The sequence below is a fragment of the Eretmochelys imbricata genome, chromosome 11 (assembly GCF_965152235.1).
Source record: "Eretmochelys imbricata isolate rEreImb1 chromosome 11, rEreImb1.hap1, whole genome shotgun sequence".
Taxonomy (NCBI): domain Eukaryota; kingdom Metazoa; phylum Chordata; order Testudines; family Cheloniidae; genus Eretmochelys; species Eretmochelys imbricata.
In genome coordinates, this window is record NC_135582.1 from 73698891 (window position 1) to 73723728 (window position 24838).

Below are 24838 nucleotides of genomic sequence, written 5' to 3' on the forward strand. Positions count from 1 at the left end.
TTAGGCAGGTCTTCCTTTGCACAGGGGAAATCCCACCCAAGTGGGTGGAGTTTATCTGTTTTTAGGGATTCCCTGCTTTTATGAGGAGAATCCTGCCAAAAAATCCTTCCAAGCTCTGCCTGAGCTCCAGCAGAACAAAAGCAATGACTTTTCCACAGCATTGCCGATTCTTGCAATGATATCAAGAGTCATGATATTTGGTGTTTTTCTTAAAGCCTCAGCTCCTGGAGTCATGTGATGCATGTTACAATCTCAGCTTTCATTTAAAGAAAGAGTATGTTTCAAGCCCTTGTGGTTGTAGAGACAAGCTTGAAAGTGTAAACTCTGAAGACATGAAATCAGAAGGTACATAAAATGACTAAACATTTTTTTTTTTAAATGTTGATTTTGGAGGGCTTGGCTCATGATCTGTGAACCCTTAGTCAGCAATACTCATACACATTCCTTGGAGGACTGAGGAGCTGTGTCCACCTTTGAAAGCCTCCTGCAGATGGGAGAGGTTGTCCAGCTAGTCACATCCAGGAGACGTGTGAGGGAAAGGGCCACTCTCCCTGACTCCTAAGATAATTTGGGCTGCGATGGTCTGGAACACCCTGTGTTGGGTTTGGGTCAGCCACTAGTTAAAGGGGCCATGGGTTTGAGAAAGGGCTGTGTGGCCTATGGCAGACAGTACTTCAGCTGGGGCCACTGTGTTTGGGGTCAGGGGTGCAGTGCAGAGAATGGGGGTTAGTCAGTTTAGCGCCCCCCCATCGCCACCCACATGACTCCATCACCCCTCCAGCACACCGTGGCTCCCTGCTTCCCCTTACCCCACATCTGCATTGCCCCTCACAGCTCCCTGACCCTGCTTGCACTCTACCCTTTGCATCACCCCACACGGCTCCCTGCTTCCCCTCACCCCCCCCACACATCGACCCCCGCGGCTCCCTGCTCCTGCACCCCCCCCAGCTCCCTGCACCCCCCCCCACAGCTCCCATCTTCGGCTGCCACATATCTCTTGCACCCCCCACTCCCCAGGGCTCCCTGCTCCCGCTGCCCCATCCATCCTGCACCCCATTATTACCGCCCCTTCCCTCCCACAGCTCCCTGCCCTACATTGCGCCCCATCCCTCCCCCCATCCCCCAGGTTCCTGCCCCACATTGCACCCCATCACTCCCACAACCCCCTCAGGTCCCTGCTCCACGTTGCACCGCATCCCTCCTGCACCCCCTCCCCCCGGCCCCCTGCTCCTGCCACCCCATCCATCTCGCACCCCACTATTACCGCCCCTTCCCTCCCACAGCTCCCTGCCCTACATTGCACCCCATCGCTCCCACAACCCCCTCAAGTCCCTGCTCCACATTGCGCCCCATCCCTCCAGCAACCCCTCCCCACGGCCCCCTGCTCCTGCCACCCCATCTATCCCGCACCCCACTACTACCGCCCCTTCCCTCCCACAGCTCCCTGCCCTACATTGCACCCATCCCTCCCCCCATCCCCCAGGTTCCTGCCCCACATTGCACCCCATCGTTCCCACAACCCCCTCAGGTCCCTGCTCCACGTTGCACCCCACCGCTCCTGCACCCCCCCCCCCACGGCTCCCGCCGCCCTATCCCACTGCTCTCCACCACGGCTCGCAGGCAGGGCCAGCTCTAGGGTTTTTGCTGCCCCAAGCTCCGAGAGCACCAGGGCCCAAGCCAAAGGAAAAAGACAGGCGGGCTGGAACGCCGCCCCAAGCACATGCTTTGCTGGTGCTTAGAGCCGGCCCTGCTCACAGGCCCCCCCGCCTCACTCCCGCCCCCCCAGCCAGCTCCCTACCCCCACCCCCGGTTCCCCCCCATCGCACCTCGTCCATGGAGCAGGGAATTGTGCTAAAAATAGCTGCCGCTTGCTGATTGGCGGAGGGAAAAAATGGTCGCACCACGTGACTTTCCATCTAAAATTCCAAAATGGCGGATCCCATCACAGGCTGATTCCGTTGGTGGCGCGCGCGCCGCTGTGTTCCCCCAGCGCCTGGCCCTCCCCGTGCCTTGCCGCCGCCCCGAGCGTCTGCTGCCGCCGCACAGGTCAGTACCCAGGCTCCCCCGATCCGCGCAACGTGTGCCCGCATCTATACGGAGGCAGGCGCTGTGCGGTCCCTTTAAGGCTGCGGGTATTTTTGTCCTCCGGCTTTTAATTCTGCTGAGGCCGCTCCCGACCGCTGGGTCTTTAAAGGGATGGGTCGCGCACGGCGATTTTTCTCTGGTCTGAGTGGAGAACGCGGAGGGTTCCGGGCAGGAGGTTGATGGGCAGGTCGAAGCACCAATGGGGGGCGTCTCCGCTGTAGTGGCGGGTGCGTTTGAGCCGCTTGAAGGCTCACGCTGCACTGTGATTAGGCAGCAGCGATGAGAGGGCGGGGCTCCGTCCGCTCACCAATAGGGGAGGACGAGGTGGAGTCGGGGGCGGGTCGTGAGGTGACTGACCCCTGACGGGGCCATTCAGCGCGGGGCCTGCGGGCTCCGCTCTCCGGCGGTTCGGCGTGCCTTGGGTTTTTGTGAATGAGCCGGGTGGGGCCGGGGCTGTGATACGTCCCGCCCCCTCCGGGTCTCTGCGGCTCCACCTTCTCCTCCCCCTGCCCTCCCCCCCCACCCAGTGAGCAGCGCTGCTGCCGCCTCGCTGCTGAGCGGGGCTCGGCCGGGAGCGATGCGGCCGGGGTGAGTGGAGCGGCCGAGGCGCCGCCGCCGCCTCTGGTTGCCGAGGCGCCGGGGGCCGTGGCCCGAGAGCCGCCCGCAGGGCAGGGGGCGGGGCGGGGCTGGGTCTCTCTGGCCGGCAGCCTCCTGCCGTTTGTGTGGCCGGGTCCGGCCGTGTGTCTGCGTGTCTGTCTGGCAGTCACTGGGTGTGGGGGCGTGTGGGACACGGGGCCGGGAAGGGGTTGTGTCTGTCTGGCAGTCACTGGGTGTGGGGCCGTGGGGGCCGGGGCCGGGAAGGGGTTGTGTCTGTCTGGCAGTCACTGGGTGTGTAAGAGGGGAGCTGTGTCTGCCTGTCTGTGTATCCAGCAGCCCCAGTGCGTGTCTGTCTGTCTGTCTGCCTGGCGGTCGCTGTGTGTGTAGGGTCGCTGGGTGTCTGGCTGTCCGTCCAGCGCTGTGTGTGCGTTGGGGGGCTGACAGGCTGTCACAGGCACTGGGGTGTGTGCGGGAATCTGTCCCTGCAGCAGGGTGACCCTTGCAGATGGAGGCAGTGAGGATTTGGGTGTGCTCACATCCCCCATCCCTCCTACTGCCCAAATATCTCCCTCCCTTCCCTGTGCAGAGGCGTGTCTGTCTCACCAAGTTAATAGTGAAGACATGTTCTGTGAAGGGGCAGGGGTATGGGTGGGGGGTTCTGGAATTAGAAGGGTTGAGCTCACTTGCAAATTGATTAAGCTGTTTACAATTCTGCTTTTTAAACCAATTAGCCCTCCCCACCCCCAAATTTGCCCTTTAAATTATGAGTGACAATTCATTTAAAAATTCTGATACATAGGATAGTACTATGTATATATTAACTTTAGGAAATAAACCCTTAGATAAAATGGGAATTTTCATAGTTGAATTATTCGTAGCCCTGAAATAAAACATAAAGGGGACTGCTGGGATAAAGAGGTGCAGATAGCTCTTTAAACTGTAAGTGATTACTGTTTTGAATGCTTAGTTATAATTCCAGTATTTGGGAGATGACACAAAACAAAGCTTTGCAGTGAGTGGCCTGTGTTCTTGTAAAAGTTTTTAAAAATATGATTATTGTCCCCTATTGCCCCTTCTGCACATGTGTCTGTGCTAATATGATGATAGTCCAGGCTGTACATACATGCATGTATTATTCAAAAGTGACTTTATCTAATGCTGACCCATTCAAAGTAGCTGTTTTGATCTTTTTAGAAAAATAAAATGTATCTTATGTAAAGTGTCTGTGGACTTATGTGGGAGTCTTGTGCATTTCATGCTTATGATAGTTTTTATAACTTGTATTTTATTACCTTGGTTGAGATACTAGTAAATCAGCATTACAAAATTTTGCTTGTCCACTTATGTGAGCCAAATAGATACTTATTGATTGGCAAACAAAATAATTCTGTCTTCTTATGGAATGAGTGGACAGTAGATTGTTTTGTGTAACAAATTTTCATGATTACTTTTAGGCTGTTAATATATAACACACAATGACAGTATCAAATGAAACTTATGGGTAACATTCTGGCCTACCCCCGCACTGTGCCTTGTTCCCTTTTCCCCCTGACTTGCTGTGTTTAAAAGGGAGTTTTACTGTATGAAATGTTGGTTTGTGCAACAATGTTCATATCATAGTTTAAAAAAATTAATTATAATGTATTGGGAGCAATGGGAAGAGAGGTGTTACTGAACTGTTGTGTGTGGGTTTATGCTGCAGGAATTTATCAGGAAAAATGCTGCGTGCAATACTTGAGTTTCTTTAATCGTTTGATTTTTGTGTGTGTGTGGCATTGTAAGTGCAGCATGACCTCTTAAGCAAACTCACTTTTATTACATGATGATTATTTAATATTATACCAAGACACCTCATACCATTTGGAGGGGAGGTAAAACTGATCCATTCGTTTCTTCGAAGTACATGTAATGCTATTAAGTGGCTTCTGTATGTATTTGCATGACACTGAAGGTTTTTTCAGTTTGTCATTAGATTTGCTGTGACAACTTTCATATAAAGCTTTGCATACATTAGAGTTGTCACTTTTAAAATGTTGACATTCATTTACTATAGATTTGCCTAATATTTTAGGGGGGAATTTATGGAAGTTTTATTTCACAAGTAGCTGAGCGGTCTGTGAGAGAAGTGTGGGTGGACTGGAGAGGTGAAAGTCATCCACCAACCTGGAATCAGGGCACCCAGAATGTAGTAGCTGTGTATTGGGGTCACTCATCACAGTATGGATCCTCTGGTTTCACCTCATCCACATCTGTCTATTTGGGCTAGTGTAGAGATGCCTGTATTTTACTTTCTGCATAGCCCCAATGTGAGATTTAAGTCATGTAGAGAGTCTTGTATTTGCACTCTGTACCTAAGGTGAGTTTCACCTTTCTTGAAGGTGTCAGAGTACATCTGGATTTACTGCTGTTACATAGCATCAATAAAAGTGACTTGTATGGTGTTCACTACTGTTAGTGCTTTCTGTTGCGGCCAAAAGTTACCTGAAGTTATCTATCTTAATAAGATTTCTTAAAAAGGGCAATATTTTTAAATAGCTAAGGAACACAAAAATTTAAGTAGCCTGATTCTTGACAGGATTTCTTTTTTGTAATGTGACCTGTCATTGCTTTGAATTCTAATAGTGGCTGAAGGACCAGAAATTGTTTGAGTTTTCACATTAAAAGATGCTGTTGTAGCTCCAGAGTCTGCCTGAAAGATTTGAGGGGGCACTGAATTAAGAAAGCTCAGCTGCTTGTATACAAATATCCAGCAATTACAAGGCACCAAAATTATTGCACAATTCCATTGTTACCATGGCAACATGTTCACTCAATAACAGTTGGAAATGTAAAATGCCACCCAGTTAGAAGAGACCACATTTTTTTTATAAACCAAAGTATGTAAGAGAGAAACTTCATGAATCTTGTGCTGTTTTTATATTTGCATGTGTATCTTATCAGATATCCTTCATTATTAATATCAGTTGTGTTCACTTATTTTTGGACCTTTAGAATGCTATCTTTCAACTTCAGTGTTTAATTTTGCTTCAGGGTTTAGTTTAGAAAGGTAAAGTGGATTAAACCAACACACAAATATTCTGGAAATAAAATGAGAATAGAGGGGAAACTTGTCAATTATTTAATAGAGGTAACGTAAAAACAAATTTGAGTAAAAGCCGTTGTCTCATCTGGTGGAACACACTTGAAGAATTTAGTGTTCATGGGCCAAGATTTTCAACATACTGGTAAGTACAACAGATGTAATCAGACAAGTCTGAACAGAAGATAACTTTAGGGGGTCAGTGGTAAGAAAGCAGTGAAAGTAGAACCCCAGGATGCCTTGTTATAAGGAGTAGCTAGGAACCAAAAATTAGGAAACAGCAGGATCTGTGCATAAAGTTTCTGATACGGGATTAACTTCAGTAGACAAAGAGATCTAATTTATGTTGTCAATCAGCAATTTAAAAAAACCTTTTAAACAAGGTTGTGATGGATATTACAGATTTTCAGTAATCTAGTTACTTGTATAGATTGTTTAAATTTATAAGAACACAATACAAAATTGTACAGTCAACATACAAATTTCAGCTTGATTGTGAAGCTTTAATGTTTCAAGAATGACTTCAGATTCAAATACTTTGATAGAGGATGGTACAAAAGGAAAAAAGGAGGTCTCTTCCATACCAGTTTCTGAACCAGTTTCTGAACTATTGGTATCTCAAAATTAATAGACACACTTGAAAAAACAGGTGACTGTGAGCCAGAGGTAGATATGAAAGATGAGGGTGGGGACTTTACAAGTGATGTCCATGAATTGTCACACACAGCTTTTGAGAGGTTGCTGTCCCTGAGCCACTCTGTCACAGCAGCTTCTGATAAAACGTGGGTGAAAGTTACTGCTCAGCTCCCCTCTAGCTGCTGGAAAGAAGAAACAGTCTCTTCCCTTTCACTTTTCCTTAGAGCTTCTTCAGTGTATGCGGGGGAGGGTTTCTAGTACTTCATCCATCTCTTGGAACCTTCTTTCTACTGTGTGGATTTGGGTTGGGAGCAAGTCCTCCATGCAATCTGCAAAATTCTTCACTACCATGAATTACTCTTTTATGTATGCAATTGCAGGTAGCTTTCTGAAGCAGCAGCAGCTTGAATTGACCTGATTTGAGTTTTATTTCTGCTCAAATGTTACACATTAAAACTTCCAGTTTCTTCTTGATATACTCTGATGCTACTATGAACATCAGCAGAGGTTCAGGAGTTGCCTGTCCGCAGGCTCATGAAAACATGGAATCAGTTCTCATTCTTTTAGCATCTGGGCTATCTTTGCAATCATGTGCGAAATAAGAACTTATTAAAAAACAAAAACTTAGTTTTTACAGAAATTGATGACTTTAAGCTCACTATCCCCTGGCTAGACAGCTAGAGACAGCTTTCCACTTACCTCTGTGGGGTAGATTTTTAAAGCTGTGTCCAATTGTGTCCTTGCTTTGAAGATGTAGAATGTATGAAATCTCTGCGTTCGGGCCCTGATTGTACCACCTATGCACTATAAATTGCACATCACTCTACCTGGGCTCAGCAGTCTGCCTGCAGGCTTGGGGCCTAGGCTTGTAGTTTAAGGAAGTTATAAGCAGTTATTTTGTTTGAAAATGCATAAAATGTATCAAAGAAACTAGTCGGTACAAATGTTGGACTTGATAGGTGTAACTCTTCTTCCTTAAGCATTTAGTCATATTGCTAGTGCCCTTCAGAATTTTGAGAAGTGGGGAGTAGTCAATGATTTTTTTTTTTTTAAGGTAACTTCAAAGGTAGTCTGTATCTCAAACCTTGTTGCCTGAGAGAGGCATTTTTCCTAATTTTTTTTCTTAAGTTGAATATTTTCTTTATTGTAAGATATGTTCAAATCACTGGTGTTTGAGGGAAGGGTAAACAATAATATGATGTTATATGCACTTAAATCCTGGGTGTATTGAATGCTTGGGTACATGCAACCTAAGGCCAAAGATGAAAACTTGCCTTTCTTAGATTCCTTGAAAATGCTACTGAAATTGCAGTTAGAGCTCATACTACCCTTTTGGAAGGTGTCGACTGTAACTAGACCCCTGCACTCTTTCTGAAGTACAGTATGGTGTCCTATTGGCCAAGTGGAGGAAATAATTATCAAGGTAGTAGTCTATGTAGAAGAAAAGTCAGGGCTTCAAAAAATTGATACTTATAGCCCAAGGCCTAAACTAATATGCCTGGGTGAAAATATTTGCTACTATGCTCCCTGCAATTTAAAGAAAGAAAATCGCTCCAGGCCACTTGATAGTATGTTTTAAATACTGTTAAATATGGTATTTAACAACTTTCAGTGTAATAGATATTTTTAAATGTGACTTATTACTACGGTTGAATGAATAGTAGAAGAAATATTCATTGACTATATTTGATAATACCCCCAGAAGTAGAGTATGTGCAGAATAGTATTTGCCTAGCTACTGTGCTGGTTGAAAACCACAAAGTATTAATGGAGTACAGTATTTGATGAACATTGATACCATTAATTATTTGCCAAGTTTTCTTCAATCAGTACTACTTACTACATGCTCTGGTATTTTCTTTTCCTTCCTGTCTTCACTCAACATGTTGTTTTTCCTGAGCTACCTTTGGTTAATTCGCTCTTACCTCTTTTATTCCTTTCCTTGCCTTATGTTCTCTGCCGTCTCCTATATAATGTCTCCTTTCTGCTTCTCCCCAACCCATAAAGCCACATATTGGAGTTAAAATTTTAACTAGACTCCTTGTGGCTGAAGCACTAAATCGATCATCTGAGGGCTTGTCTACACTAACTGCTGGATCAGCAGGCAGCGATTGATCAAGCGGGGGTCAATTTATCGTGTCTAGTATAGACACAATAAATTGACTGAGCACGCTCTCCTCGACTCCGGTATTCCACCAGAATGAGAAGCGCAAGCGGAGTCGACAGGAGAGCATCCGCTGTCGACTTACTGCAGAGAAGACACCGTGGTAAGTAGATCTACGTATGTTGACTTCAGCTATGCTATTCATGTAGCTGAGGTTGCGGATCTTAAGGTGACCCCGTGTATTAGTGTAGACAAGCTCTCAGACTGATATGAAATAAGTGGCAGGCACTGAACAGGGGTAGCTTTCCTGAATTCATCCCTCTGCTTTGTTGCTGCTGAGAGTCAGTTTCTAATACTTGACCCTTCTCCTAGTTGTCATTTTTTTAGCCCATTTCCCCAAATAATAGCTTTGGTGTCCGACTTTGCTGTTGCTCTCAACTTTCTCAAGTGTTGGCACAATGAAATTGACCTGATTCTTTTCAGTTTCATTGCTGCCTAGAGGTCTGAAAAAAGCAGTGAAAACTGGTGAAACTTTGGGTCAGTTTTCACTCTGCTACAGATTGTGGGTGCTGAGAAGCAGCACGGGTATTGGAGCTGTCTGTAGAACCAGGAACACAGCAGTACATCATCACTTTATTCAGTTCACATTTTGCAGGCCGCCTCAACCATAAGAGCTAGATAATGTTTTTAAAAATGAAAACTTACCTTCTGCAAACTTCCTGCTTGCCATGCTCTGTTCAAGTTCTTGTATGCTTCCCACTACTGTAGTATCTGAGTGTCTTGGATAAGCAATTTTTCTTGCTATTTGATGGTGTTAACTAGGAAACTGAAGTGGAGGGATGCTTTATCCTACAATGGGCCACGTTGATCAGGCGATGTGTGATATATGTATGGAGTGATTCTTGTCCTCACCAGTGCTGTCTAACCAGTAAGCAGGATATTTGGGTAATGCCTCTTTACCTGGAAAGGATTTGCACGGTTAAACTCAGAAAAGAAAACAAATACTGCCTTGTGTTTCCTTGATGGGGTTCTTGTGTTGTCATGACAGTCCTAGAAAAAGTTAGAGAAGGGGAGAAAAGTATGAGAGGGAAAATGGTGGGGGACACACAAGATTATAGAAAGGCAGTAAAAGAAGAAACAAGAACAGACTGTAAAATCCCTTGGAAAGCTTCTATAGTTCTTCCTCTGCAAGGAATTTATGCTTGGCCTGTCTTTTATGTAAATATAAAAATTCAGCCTCAGTTGTGGTATTTACTGTTGTGCACATCTTGATCCAGTTCATTTTTTTTCCCCTCTTGTTTTCCTGGTGGATACATCTGAGAGTAGTTTTGGTGACAAACTGTTTCAGATGGCATTGTAGTAGTACTGAGGAATGTATGGGGACTTGGGGTCACAGACCTATGACAATCATGTCCCCTATTCTGATAATCGAACCATAGTTTCAAATATAAAAGTATTTTCAAATAACATCATCAGAGAGGAACCTCACACTTGTCTGACAAACTTTTTGTTTGGCCTTGACTACTACACATACAATTTTTGTTCCCTAGTGCGATAGAGGGGCCTAGAGCTGGAAACCAGTTTGGATGGTCTGAAGACTTCAGGTGCACATTCGCAGTCTCCTAATTTCAACTAGTGAAGCATAGCGCAGGTCCCCGGTGGTGGCAGCTTCACCCTCCTTCCCCCCAGTCGAAAAGCCCATCTTAGTAGGATTCCATCATGTGTTAACTCAAGATGGTATTGAATATGTTGACCCTATTTTAAGGAATTGGTAATTACTATACTCCTTTAACAATATGTCTCCAGAAGAGAGAGAGAAAGGAGGTAATGCCGTGGGGGGCAGGGAGCCGTAGGGGTGTGTGTGTGATGCAGGCAGGTGATCAGATGGGGAATATGTATAGCTGGGTACTTTTCCTCTTCTCTCTGTGTAGCTGAAACTGAATACCCAAGACAATGCCTCAGGTGCAATCCGGTTGTCATGTCTGTGGTTGCTGGTGTGTTGAACCTCTCATTCTGTAAAATCTGACCTCCTACAGACCTGTCCTATATATATCTGCATAAGGAGGGCTAGGATTTTATAACAAACGTGTAAATTATTGAGCTGAGACAGTAATGAAGCAGAATACTTCTTTAAAAATAAATTCCAGGATTGGAACATCAGTAATTTGGGGATCTGTACAGTGAACAGAACAATAGCAGCACTATATGATGTTTGAGGTGACCTCTTAAAGATGCGTTTTCATTCTGAGGAAAGCACTAGCATCTGATTACATTTGTATACATTTACCTTTCACATATACAGTAGAACCTTGATAATTCATACTTCTTACTTTTTGGAAAGATTTAATAGTGCTGTAGTGAGGTCTCCTATTAAGATTTAATTACTTTTACAAAGTGTGTTAACATTTATCAGTGTACGTTGATTTATTATAAATAAAACTAAATTACACTTGTCAAATGAACAAAATAGCTTTGTTCAAACCTTATTCAGTTTGCATTAACTGAATCTTGAGAAACAGTAAGTAATTCATCATAGGCCAATCATTAGCACAAGTTAGATTCCCCTGTATTCATTCATTTTCCTAACTTGCAAAGCTCTCAGAGGGGTAGCCGTGTTAGTCTGGATCTGTAAAAGCAGCAAAGAAACACTGAACAGTGCACTGATACACAGGTACCCTCCCACCAACAGCACAAGAAGAACTCCACGTGGACTCCTCCTGAGGGTCGAAACAACAGTCTGGACCTATACATAGAATGCTTCCACCGACGTGCACAAGCAGAAATTGTGGAAAAATAACATCGCTTGCCTCATAACCTAAGTAGTGCAGAACGCAATGCCATCCACAGCCTCAGAAACAACCCTGACAAAATAATCAAAGAGACTGATAAAGGAGGTGCTGTTGTCATCATGAACAGGTCTGACTACCAAAAGGAGGCTTCCAGACAACTCTCGAGTACCAAATTCTACAGGCCTCTTTCCTCAGATCCCACTGAGGAATACACTAAGAAACTGCACCATCTACTCAGGACACTCCCTACACTAACTCAGGAACAAATCGACATACTCTTAGAGCCCCGACTGGGGTTGTTCTGTCTACTACCCAAGATCCACAAACCCAGAAATCCTGGACGCCCCATCATCTCAGGCATTGGCACTCACTGAAGGACTGTCTGGATATGTGGACTCTCTACTCAGACCCTATGCCACCAGCACTCCCAGCTATCTCCATGACACCACTGATTTCCTGAGAAAAATACAATGCATTGATGATCTTCCAGAAAACACCATCCGAGCCACCATGGATGTAGAGGCTCTCTACACAAACATCCCACACACAGATGGAATACAAGCTGTCAGGAACAGTATCCGTGATGATGCCACAGCACAACTGGTTACTGAGCTCTGTGACTTTATCCTCACGCACAACTATTTCAAATTTGGTGACAATATACACCTCCCGATCAGTGGCACCGCTATGGGCACCTGCATGGCCCCACAATATGCCAACATTTTTATGGCTGACATAGAACAATGCTTCCTCAGCTCTCGTCCACTCACACCCCTTCTCCACCTATGCTGCATTGATGTCATCGTGGTGGTGATGATGATGATGACCCATGGGAAGGAAACCCTGGAAGAATTCCACTATGATTTCAACAGCTTCTACCCCACCATCAACCTCAGCCTGGACCAATCTACATGGAAGGTTTCAGAGTAACAGCCGTGTTAGTCTGTATTCGCAAAAAGAAATGGAGTACTTGTGGCACCTTAGAGACTAACCAATTTATTTGAGCATGAGCTTTCGTGAGCTCTAAGGTGCCACAAGTACTCCATTTCTTTCTACATGGAAGGTCCACTTCCTAGGCAACACAGTGCAAATAGGTGACGGTCATGTTAACACCACCCTATACCGAAAACCCACCGACCGCTGTGCCTACCTTCATGCCTCCAGCTTCCATCCCGGACACACCACACAATCCATTGTCTACAACCAAGTGCTGAGATACAACCGCATTTGCTCCAACCCCTCAGGCAGAGATCAACACCTATAAGATCTTCACCAAGCATTCTCAAAACTACGCTACCCACACAAGGAAATAAGGAAACGGATTGACAGAGCCAGACGTGTACCCAGAAGCCGCCTGCTGCGAGACAAACCCAAGAAAGAAACCCCCAGAATTCCACTGGCCATCACATACGGTCCTCCGCTAAAACCTCTCCAATGCATCATCAGTGATCTACAACCCATCCTGGACAATTATCCCTCACTTTCACAGCCTTGGGAGGCAGGCCAGTCCTCACCCACAGACAACCTGCCAACCTGAAGCATATTCTCACCAGCAACTAGACACTGCACCATAGTAACTCTAACTCAGGAACCAATCCATGCAACAAACCTCGATGCCAACTCTGCCCACATATCTACACCAGCGAACCATCACAGGACCTAACCAGATCAGCCACACCATCACCGATTCATTCATCTGCACGTCCACCAATGTAATATATGCCATCATGTGCCAGCAATGCCCCTCTGCTATGTACATTGGCCAAACTGGCCAGTCCCTACGTAAAAGGATAAACGGACACAAATGAGATATTAGGAATGGCAATATACAAAAACCTGTAGGAGAACACTTCAGTCTCCCTGGACACACAATAGCAGATTTAAAGGTAGCCATCCTGCAGCAAAAAAACTTCAGGACCAGACTTCAAAGAGAAACTGCTGAGCTTCAGTTCATTTGCAAATTTGACACCATCAGCTCAGGATTAAACACAGACTGTGAATGGCTCGCCAACTACAAAAGCAGTTTCTCCTCCCTTGGTGTTCACACCAACTGCTAGAAGAGGGCCTCATCCTCCCTGGTTGAACTAACCTCCTTATCCCTAGCCTGATTCTTGCTTGCATATTTATACCTGCCTCTGGGAATTTCCACTACAGTCATCCGATGAAGTGGGTATTCATCCACGAAAGCTTATGCTCCAACATGTCTGTTAGTCTAAAAGGTGCCACAGGACTCTTTGCCGCTTTTGCAAAGCTCTGTATTCCATCTTTTCTGCAATCCTGCAGGGAAAAATGCAGAATTTGTAGCACTGGGGTTACATCCCTACTAATAACTTCCAATATCAAACTACCTGAAGCAAGAGAATCTAGTATACTAGAGAGAGCCCTTTTAAAACCATGAGCCTCTAATGGCAAAAGGGAAAAACAGGAACGCTAGCCAAGGAAACTTTTTCTAATGTTCTGTTTTTTCTGTTTTCTTCAGGGGGATAGTCATCTTGAATGATATTTTACTTCATTTTAACACAGGGTTAATCTTGTAGCTTTTACAAAACTCTGTACTCTGTTAACATAGTTTCAGTGTTAATTACGCTGATATGGTTTATAGAAACACTTTAAGTCTGCTCTGAATAAAAATGTGCATGTTAGGGGTTTCTGGTTTAGCGTTGTTTATAAAGCAGTTAGTTTTATGCAGTTCAGATGCTTTTGTTGGATTGACGCTTAAGCCTGAAACAATAAGTTAGTTCTATTGTATGACAGCCTGAACGAGCATTCAAAGTGGAAGTGTTGTTCAAACCATTATGGAATTACTTTTTCCCTAGGGAATTGCGCAGTCATCTGGTTGTGTGTTGGTATTTGTTCTAGATTGTGTTGAACTTCAGAATATAGGTTCTTCTTATCAGTCAAACTGGACTGACTCTTGGCATAGTTTCCTATAAAATATGTAATTGCCAGTCTAGTATTATGTCTAAATAGTACAGCATAGCCAAGTAAAAAGCAGATGTTAATTATTTAGTATTGGCTTATGTAACAGTATACATTTTAAACATTATTCAGCCTGTATAATTTTAAAAACCAGAATGAACTGTAAGATTGAGACAATTTAACTTAGGAAGGAAGGTGTGCGCAAAGGAGCGATAGGGAGGGATTAATGCTGAAATTAAGGCTGGTTCTGTTCTGCTTTTAGTGACTATTTAATAATTTGAAAGAGGAAGGGTTAAACATACTCCATCTTTCACTCACACCAGTATCAGCCTTAACTTTCAGCTTTCTTACTGGGGTTTTCAGTTTAACAGTCTAAAGGTTATCTAACTCCCAAGAATGAGGGAGAAGGGTACACCTCACAGTTCAGATTCAGACATGGAAGGTCCCAGTAATCTTGACTATAAATTCTCTAACTTTCCCATATTCTGTATTATGTTTAGCTCTTGAGGTTTATTAAAAAATATTCTCATCTGTTATGTAATGAACTAAGTAGCTTTTATCCACAAGACTGCAGGGAACTCTGTCTTCTTTATCTGTCAGATGCAGCGTAATTGTAGCTGTGTTGGTCCCAGGATATTAGAGAGACAGGATGGGTGAGGGAATATCTTTTATTGAGCCAGTTGTCAAATAGAAGAACAGATTTGTGTGGCTCTAAAGTTTCTCTCCTATTCTGTTGGTCTGCTTACCTAGGCAGAACATGTAATTTCTAAGAATGAAGTCAGTTGCTCAGTGTTCCGTGGAACAGTGAAACTGACCATTTCTTGGTACCGAGATCCATGGGATCACAGGAACTACATCTTTCCCTGGAATTACTAGATTCTCCCTGTTCTCTGGTGGTACTCCCCCACTAGATGATGAGGACATTTCTTCAGTCCCTCAAATCTCAGTGCCGAGCTCTCGTACCTTACTTACCATTACAGGAACCCTCTTACTGACACCTACAGGGAGAGGGGTGATTCTTGGAGGATACACTTTGAAGCTCCTCCTCATTGGTATGAATAGTAATTGATACCATCCTCTGTTCTGTATGGTCTCCTTCAGTGGTCATATTAGGACCCTTGGGCAGCCTACTGTCAGAAATTTTCTAGTGCCTCTAGCCTTGCTTGCTGGGATTATCTGGACAGACAGTCTCCTCCTCAATCTATTTCACTAGGAGGGTGGTGAAGCCCTGGAATGGGTTACCCAGGGCGGTGATGGAATCTCCATCCTTAGCGGTTTTTAAGGCCTGGCTTGACAAAGCCTTGGCAGGGATGATTTAGTTGGTGTTGGTCCTGCTTTGAGCAGGGGATTGGCTGAGATGACCTCCTGAGGTCTCTTCCTACCCTAAGTCTATGATTCTATTCTATGATTCTGCTCGGCTATCTGAGCAGCAAGAGGAAGAGGCTACGGTGGAAAAGGACGCCACCTCACAGCTAATCTCTTCCAGATGAGGCCATGATGTCTCCCCCACTCTCCCTGGCTGATGACTTCAGACGGTTTCAGGGCCTTGTGAAAGAAGGTGGCAGATTCTTTGCAAGCATCCCTTGAAGTCATAGTACAAACTGTTGGACATTTTACAAACAGCATTGTCTGCTTGACTGGCCTTGCCCATTTATGAGGCACTTCTGGATCCTGGCAACAGTACCACCTACTTGCAAGTGTACTGATAAAGTATTCTGCCCAGCAAAGGGTTCTGAATTTTTATTTACCACCCTTCTCCTAATTCCTTGATCACTGAAGCTATAAACGGGTGTGGAAGACAGCACCACACTCAATTGATGCCATACGACAAGATTCAAATATCTTTATCTTTTTTTGAACGTAAAAGGTATTAATTTGCAACCTTGCAGTTTAGGATTGCCTATACCAAGTTTTTATGGCCAAGCATAATCACACCAACTATTGCAAGCTTCACTCCTTTATTGAACACCTTCCAGGAGCGCACTGAGAGCAGGTCCAAGCCATCATAGCTGCGGGTTGGCTGCTTGCCAACACTTTTACAGGCCTTCCTGGATGTTGCTGACACTGCTGCTTGTTCCATCTCCACAACAATTGTTACATGTCAGGCATCTTGGCTCTAGCTCTCTGGATTCCATAGGAAGGTCCAAAATACAGTTGAGGATCTTCCTTTTGATGGTTTGAAACTTTTTACTAAGAACACTGAGTCATTTCCATGTGTTGACAGGCTCGAGAGCCACCTTGAGATCTCTTGGAATCTACACACCTGCAAGTAAATGGAGATCCCGGGTAGCTCAGAGATCCCACCCCATCCAGTTGTCTGGATTCCAACCCAAGCCTCTGAGGAGGAATCCAAAGTTTCAGAAGAATAGACAATCCACTAAACCTGGTTCAACTACAGAACCCTTTTCATTATTAAAACATCAATTTTGACGGGCAGGTTGAGGGTCTGAATCATCCCTGTGTTTTTGCTTCTCCAGTTGCAACAGTTTGCCCACCTCCCTCCCTTCAGGGACACTCTCCCATTTTCAACTGTCTTGAGAATAGATTACATCTGACAAATGGATCTTGGAAGTCCTAACATTGAGATGCTCCATCCATTTTTACCTCCCTTCCCTGACCCTCTTCTGGGACCCCTCTCTTGAGCATTTATTGAGGCAGGAAATCAACTTTAACATGGCCAAGAGAGGCATGACCTTACCTGGATGTCTGCCAATCAGCCTTCTGGCTGCTACTCATCTACTTCCTTAAGATGCTGGTTGGGTTCTTCAGTTTAGAAGAACTTGCTCCAGGAGGAGCAAGACCCAGTTCAGTGCTTCACCGATCAATAAACTGATATTAAACCCCATCTTGATCCCATCATTGAGATACATTGCGGCACTGGTTAAGAAAACCACAGCACTTTGGTGGTCCCCATCAAATCTTTCTGGCAGCGGAACCTTTGGGCCAAGTTCTAAAGGTACCATGGCTGGCTATACTTCTGTACCAGATGACTGGAGGATAGCTAATGTGAGGCCAATTTTTTAAAAAAGGCCCCAAAGGTGATCCTGGCCATTACAGGCTGGTAAGCCTAACTTCACTACCAGGCAAATTTGTTGAAACTGTAGTAAAGAACAGAATTATCAGACATCTAGATGAACATGATTTGTTGGGGAAGAGTTAACACTGCTTTTGCAAAGAGAAATCATGCCTCACCAATCTCTTAGAATTCTTTGAGAGGGTCAACAAATGTGGGCAAGGGTGACCCAGTGGATACAGTGTACTCAGACTTCCAGAAGCCTTTGACAAGGTCCCTCACCAAAGGCTTTTAAGCAAAGTAGGCATTCATAGGGTAAGTAGTGGAGCGAGTCTGAGACATAAGTCCTTGTATCTGAGGCCTGGTGTGAGGCCTGAACTAAAGTAGTGGTCAAGCCTTGCTAATATAAAGCAAAGTTAGCAAGAGAGGCTGTGAGCAGGCTCACTGAATCTGGCAAGAATAGGTCTGGTATTGCAAAAAACCACACATTTCTGAGAAGTGCTAGGTACAGGACACAAGCATAAACATATTCCAGAAAGGTGGTACCAGAACACCCTGATACCAAGTGGTACAAACACATTCCCAAGAGATAACAGGAACACGATGACCTCTCTTAAAGATAAGGTCAGGATGACAGTGTGATGGATAGAAATGTTTTGATCGCACCAACATGTACAAGGTAGATGGTGGTAGCTAACCATGTCAGCAGGGCAATACGTAACTTGTTTCAATTGGTGCATAAAGTGGAGTCTCAAAGAGTGTCTTTGGCTAGCCTATGACTGAGCTGGTCTATTGTGATAGGCATACATGTGTTAGTGGTCCTGTAGAGTCTATGGGATACTAGGACCATGCTTCATTAACAATAAACCTGACTGAGTTCCTTTGCTATTAATGAGCTTGTGGTTATTGGGCAGTTCCATCAAGGTCTGCTGTGCCAACTCTCTGCAGAGCTGGGACAGCACGCAGAGAGAACACACACACAGCCAACATCTGACAACAGGAGGGAAGGTCCCCTCATGGATTAGTAATTGGTTAAAGACCAGAAACAAAGGGTAGGACTAAATAATCATTTTTCACAATGGAGAGAGGTAAATAGCGGTGTCCCCCAGGGATCTGTACTGGGACCTGTGTTGTTCAACATATTCATAAATGATCTGGAAAAGAGGTAAAAAGTGAGGTGGCAAAGTTGCAGGTGATACAAAATTACTCAAGATAGTTAAGTCCAAAGCAGACTGAAGAGTTGCAAAGGGATCTCCCAAAACTGGGTGACTGGGTAACAAAATGTCATATGAACTGCAATGTTGATCAATGCAAAGTAATGCACATGGAAAACACAATCCCAACTATACATGCAAAATGATGGGGTCTAAATGGGCTGTTACCACTCAAGAAAGATTTGGAATCATTGTGGATTGTTCTCTAAAAATGTGCTCAATGTGACGCAGCAGTCAAAAAAGTGAACAAAATGTTAGGAACCATTAGGAAAAAGGATAGATAAGAGAAAATGTCAGAATGCCACTATCTAAATCTAGTGGTACGCCCATGCCTTGAATGCTGCATGCAGTTCTGGTCACTGTATCTCAAAGATACATTAGGATTGGAAAAAGTACAGAGAAGGGCAATAAAAATGATTTAAGGGTCTAGAACAGCTTCCATCTGAGGAGAGATTAAAAAGACTGGGATTTTTCATTTTAGAAAAGAGATTAAAGGGGGATATGATAGAAATCTTTAACATTGTGAATGGTGTGGAAAAAGTGAATAAGGAAGTGTTGTTTACTCCTTCACGTAGCACAAAAACCAGGGGTCACCCAGTGAAATTAATAGGCAGCAGGCTTAAAACAAACAAAAGAAAGTGCGTTCTGTGAAGTAGTCAACCTGTGGAATTCATTGCCAGGGGATGTTGTGAACACCAAAAGTGTAACTGGCTTAAAAAAAGAATTAGATAACTGCATGGAATTTAGGTCCATCGATGACTATTAGCATAAGATGATCATGGATGCAACCCCATGCTCTGGGTGTCCCTAGTCTCTGATTGCCAGAAGCTTGGAGTGGACAACTGGGGATGGATCGCTCAATAAATTGCTTTGTTCTGTTCATTCCCTCTGAAGCACCTGGTATTGGCCACTGTGAGAAGACAGGATACTGGGCTACATGGACCTTTGGGCTGACCCAGTCTGACCATTCCTATACTCTTATGGTTACAGTGGCTGACAGGATCTGAGAGTGGAGGGAAGCATTATCCAGATTCAACTGAGCTGACTCCAAAGGCTCTGGATCAACTCTGTCATCAGTGATGGTCATTCCAGGGGTCTCCATCTCAGTTGCTGGAGCCAGCGACATAAGTAGGCAGTCTGCTCAAGTAGTCAGCAAGTGAGAAGTGGATGGTCAGGACTAATAGTTGAAGCAACAGTGGTCAGGCTGGGGACTGGAGCCAGGGATCAGAGCAGGAATAGGGGCAGGCACACTGGCTGGGGCTTGAGTAGGAGCAGTCTTTCAGAACCACTAAGCAGCAGGGGATACTTCTGGCAAGATTGCAACATTGAACAAGCTAGAATGGCTGTTCTCATGGGGATCCTATATCCCTGGCCTTGTGGTCATCTGGTTAAATCTTCACCTGTAGATTGGCCTGGTTGATTATCTGAGGGCTCCAAGTCAGTCAGGCTCAGGTATGGCTCAGTAGCACTTATCAGGCTCAGTGATGACTCATTACATGTGGCCTGGTGGTTGAAAGCTTTCTCTAACATGCATGTGCAGTGTTGCTTGAGATGGGCCAAGGTTTTTCTTTTTACGTATCATTTTAGGGCAACACTAATGATAGGGACATTTTCCTCCTCACTTAATACCTGTGTAAAGTCATTTATCAGTTTGTGTGTTTACCATGATGGCCAATTCTCTTTTTATCATCAAACTGTGCAGAGTCACAACCTTTAAATATGTAAATGGTGGTTTGCTGTAGCTGGTGAATCTGATGTTCAGTGGCAGAGTCAAGTATATGGATTTTGGTTTGTGCCACAAAACTTGAGCAAAACAAGTCATATGTTTGTGAAACAAAACAAAGTCCAACACTTGATGCAAATGTGAGGGAATGTCCCAAGTAGAGATGTTTCCAGCCACATCAGGCTATTCTCTATGGGCTTGAAGGTGGACTGGGGGAAAAAAAGATCAGGGACGATAACCGTGAATATTCGAGAGCAGGCAGTAATAGTAGAGCACTAGGTTGGTGCTTTTTTGCATGACTGGATCTAGACTTCATCCTACATGGCCATTGTCCAGAATATTGTTGTAGTATTAAAAATGTTTAATTTGAAATTACTACGTAGTCTCATTTCTGACTGAATCTCAAACTGGTGGTGGCAGTGGCATATTAGTTTATAATAGGGACTGAACTAAACACATAAGATCAGGTACATTGAAAACAAAGTGGAAAAATCCTGGCACAATAGACCAAAATGGAAGACTTAGAAGTTGCCTAAGAAATCATTATAGTTGAATCTCAGTAATAGTGGTCATAGTGTAATTGAATTCCTAGGGAGGAAAAGTGCAAAAAATATGCAAGAGGATTATGTTTTAGGAGAAAATAAGTCAAAAGTAAGAAAACTAAAGTCCTTACATTAATGATGGAGACTTTTTTTATAGGGATGCCATAAAACTCACATGGCATACATACCGCTACATGAACAAGGAAGCAGGAAGGCAAGAAATTGAGCTGGTGGCAGTCAGATACAGAATTCAAGACTCCTGACACCAAATCCCCTGGTACAACCACTAGATCAGTGGCTCTCAATCAGGAGTACATGTGCCCCTGGGGGTACACAGTGGTCTTCCAGGGGGTACATCACGTCATCTAGATATTTGCCTAGTTTTACAACAGGCTGTGTAAAAAGCACTAGTGAAGTCAGTACAAACTAAAATTTCATACAGACAATGACTTGTTTATAGGGCTCTCTATAGTATACACTGAAATGTAAGTACGATATTTCTATTCCAATTTTATTATATGGTAAAGAGAAAATAAGCAATTTTTCAGTAATAGTGTGCTGTGACGCTTTTGTATTTGTCTGATTTTTGTAAGCAAGTAGTTTTTAAGTGAGGTGAAACTTGGGGTTACTCAAGGCAAATCAGACTCCTGAAAGGGCTACAGTAGTCTGGAAAGGTTGAGAGCCACTGCACTAGATCATGCTCACTCCATGTGTTCAGTATTTGAAATAAAGTTCCAATCCACTCCATACATAGGTAAGCACAAAGACAATGCTATGCATACATTAACGATGCATTTAACTATCTAATTATAAAATGGTGGTAGAAGCAAAATTATTTGAGAGATTTATCTGATGTATGTGCCATAGAATCATAGTTTCCTAGGCCAGAAGGGACCATGTTAATCATCTAGTCTGACCTTCTGTATACCATAGGCCGTTGAATGTTTTTCTGAAAGGTTCTATCTCGATTTTAAAATTCAGAGATGGAGAATCCACCATGACCCTTGGTAAATTGTTCCAATGGTTAATTATTCTCACCATTAAAAATGTACACCTTATTTCCCATCTGAATTTGTCTAGCTTCTACTTCCTGGCATTGGATCAAGGATACTTTTTTGCTGCTATATTGGAGAGCCCATTATTAAATATTTGTTCCCCACGTAGGTACTAATAGACTGGGATCAAGGCACCCTTTAACAAAGAAAGGTTAAGCTAGATAGATTGAGCTCCTTGAGTCTATCACTATAAAACAAGTTCTGTAATCCTTTAATCATTCTTGTGGCTCTTTTCTGAACTGTCTCCAATTTATTCAACATCCTTCTTGAATTCTGGACCCAGGATTCCAGGAGCGGTCACACCAATGCCAAATACAGAGTTAAAATAACCTCTAATCCTACTCAAGATTCCCCTGTTAATGCAACCAAAGATCACACTAACACTTTTGGCCACAGCATTGCACTGAGAGCTCATGTACAGCTGATTGTCCACAATGACCCCCAAATCTTTTTCAGAGTCTCTGCTCCCCAGGTTAGCCTCCCATCCTGCAAGTATGGCTTTGTTCCTAGATGTATATGTTTATATTTAGCCATATGAAAATGCATATTGTTTGCTTACCCTTAGCTTACCAATGGATCCAGATTGCTCTGTATCAGTGACCTGTCCTTGTCATTATTTACCACTCCAATTTTTGTCCTCCGCAAACTTTCAGTGACTTTGTTTTCTTCCAGGTAACTGATAAAAATGTTAAATAGCGTAGGGCCAGGAAGCGATCCTTGCCCCAAGACCCTCCCCTAGAAACACCCTCTGGATGACTATTCCGATTAGTTACATTTTGAGACCTATTAGTTAGCAAGCTTTTAATCCATTTAATATGTGCCATCCTAATTTTATATGTTTCCAGTTTTTTAATCAAAATGTCATTGGGTACCAAGTCAAATGTCTTACAGAAGGCTAAATATATTACATCAGTACTATTACCTTTTTCAGCCAACCTTGTAATTTCATCAAAAGAAGATATCAAGTTTGACAGGATCTGTTTTCCATAAACCTATCTGGGTTGATTTATTAAAGAATTTAAGGAGGGTAATATAGGTTATGAATGCAGAAAAGGAAGAAGTGTTAAAATTTATAGCATTTCCATCTAGTAATGGATCAGTACCATTAGTAGGATTCTTTTTGTTCCTAATATATTTCTTATTGTCCTTAACTCTGCTGGCCATATGTCCCTCTGCTTCCCATAATTTTCTAGTTCCTAGAAAAGTTCCTAGCTTTTAGTTTATATTCACTACTGTCAACTTTTCTTTTCAATGTTATATATAAAATAGATGTTTTTTTTATAGCTGCCTTCACTTTGCATCTAAAGCCGGATGTTTTTAACTAATATGACCTTCTTCCTCAACTGTGGGATTGGGGCTTTTGGGGCATTTAGTATAGTATTCTTGTATATCTCCCAACTATCATTGACATTTTTCTGATTTAAATTCTTCCTCCCAGCTGATTTGGCTCATAGTTGTTTTCAGCTTTGTGAAATTGGCCCTTTTATTCCACTAAGTAATATATCACTGGTCTAGACTTCATTCTGTTTGCATGTAAATGTGATCAAGTCACAGTCACTTGTACCTAAGCTAGCATTAACTTTTTAGTTCTGGGATCAGTTCTTCCTTATCTGTCAAGACAAGATCTGATGTAATTCCCCCGTGTTGGATGCAGTACTTTCTGAGCGCTTTTGTGTAAGAGTTTGACTGCATGGGGACTGTCATACCATATTAATGAGATCGTGTAGTAGTACAGCTGGATACTACTTTCAATTCTTGGATCATGTATAATGCTCTCCACGTCCCTTTCTTCATTCTAGGGAAATGAACTGGCTTAGAAAGGCTGCTAAAAGGAACCCCAGGGAGCAGTGGGTTTGAGGAACCATACACTCAATTGCCAAAAAATGCACAATCAGATGTGTTTCAAAGGGGTACTGGATTTGGGTGCACTGACCCTGGTCAGGAAGGACAACCTCAGAAGGGCTAATTCAGCATAGCTCTGGAACAGAAAAATCTAGTGCCTGCACTCTTCAGCAAGTTCGCAGATGACACTAAGCTGGGGGGAGAGGTAGATATACTGGAGGGTAGGGATAGGTCCAGAGTGACCTAGACAAATTGGAGGATTGGGCCAAAAGAAATCTGAGGTTCAACAAGGACAAGTGCAGAGTCCTGCACTTAGGATGGAAGAATCCCATGCACCACTACAGGCTGGGGACCAACTGGCTAAGTAGCAGTTCTGGGGGGACCTGGGGATTACAGTGGACGAGAAGCTGGATATGAGTTGCATATTGGGCTGTATTAGTAGGAGCATTGCCAGCAGATTGAGGGAAGTGATTATTCCCCTCTGTTTGGCACTGGTAAGGCCAAACCTGGAGTATTGCGTCCAGTTTTGGTCCCCTCCACTACAGAACGGATGTGGACATATTGGAGAGAGTCCAGTGGAGGGCAACGAAAATAATTAGGGGGTGGGGCACATGACTTACGAGAAGAAGCTGAGAGAACTGGGCTTCTTTAGTCTGCAGAAGAGAAGAGTGAGGGGGGATTGGATAGCAGCCTTCAACTACCTGAAGGGGGGTTCCAAAAAGGATGGAGCTAGGCTGTTCTCAGTGGTGGCAGATGACAGAACAAGAAACACTGGTTTCAAGTTGCAGTGGGGGAGGTCTAAGTTGGATATTAAGAAGCACTGTTTCACTAGGAGGGTGGTGAAGCACTGGAATGGGTTACCTAGGGAGGTGGTGGAATCCACATCCTTAGCAGTTTTTAAGCCCAGCTTGACAAAGCCTTGGCTGGGATGATTTAGTTGGTGTTGGTACTGCTTTGAGCAGGGGATTGGATTAGATGACCTCCTGAGGACTCTTCCAGTCCCTAATAGTCTACGATTCAGAGCAGTGAATGATTTTAAAATTAAGGGGGAGCTCTAAAGAGGAATGAGTTGAAGCTATAAACAGATAAGACTAACCATTAGAGAGGGGTGTGTGTGTATATGTATAACATCACTTGAGTGATGAGGTCCCCCCTCATGAAGATCAGTTCTAAGTTTTTAGTGCATATTAGACAAACTCCCTGCATAATTGTACTGTTTTTTTTTTTCTTTTTTGGTACT

General features: G+C 43.8%; 1 protein-coding gene across 8 annotated transcripts in view; it reads left to right on the forward strand.

Annotated features, from left to right (window-relative positions):
• Positions 1-1929: 1929 nt before the first annotated feature.
• The window catches only part of HDAC4 (histone deacetylase 4), a 474722-nt gene continuing 451813 nt past the window's right edge, over positions 1930-24838 (forward strand). For 4 of the 8 annotated variants that reach the window (XM_077830169.1, XM_077830172.1, XM_077830164.1 and 1 more), the window contains exon 1: positions 1930-2046. The gene's annotated coding sequence lies outside the window, so the exon portion shown is untranslated. Of the gene's footprint in view, positions 2047-2609; positions 2674-24838 lie in introns of those variants that run through there. The other 4 variants (XM_077830165.1, XM_077830171.1, XM_077830166.1 and 1 more) reach the window with 4 other exon arrangements.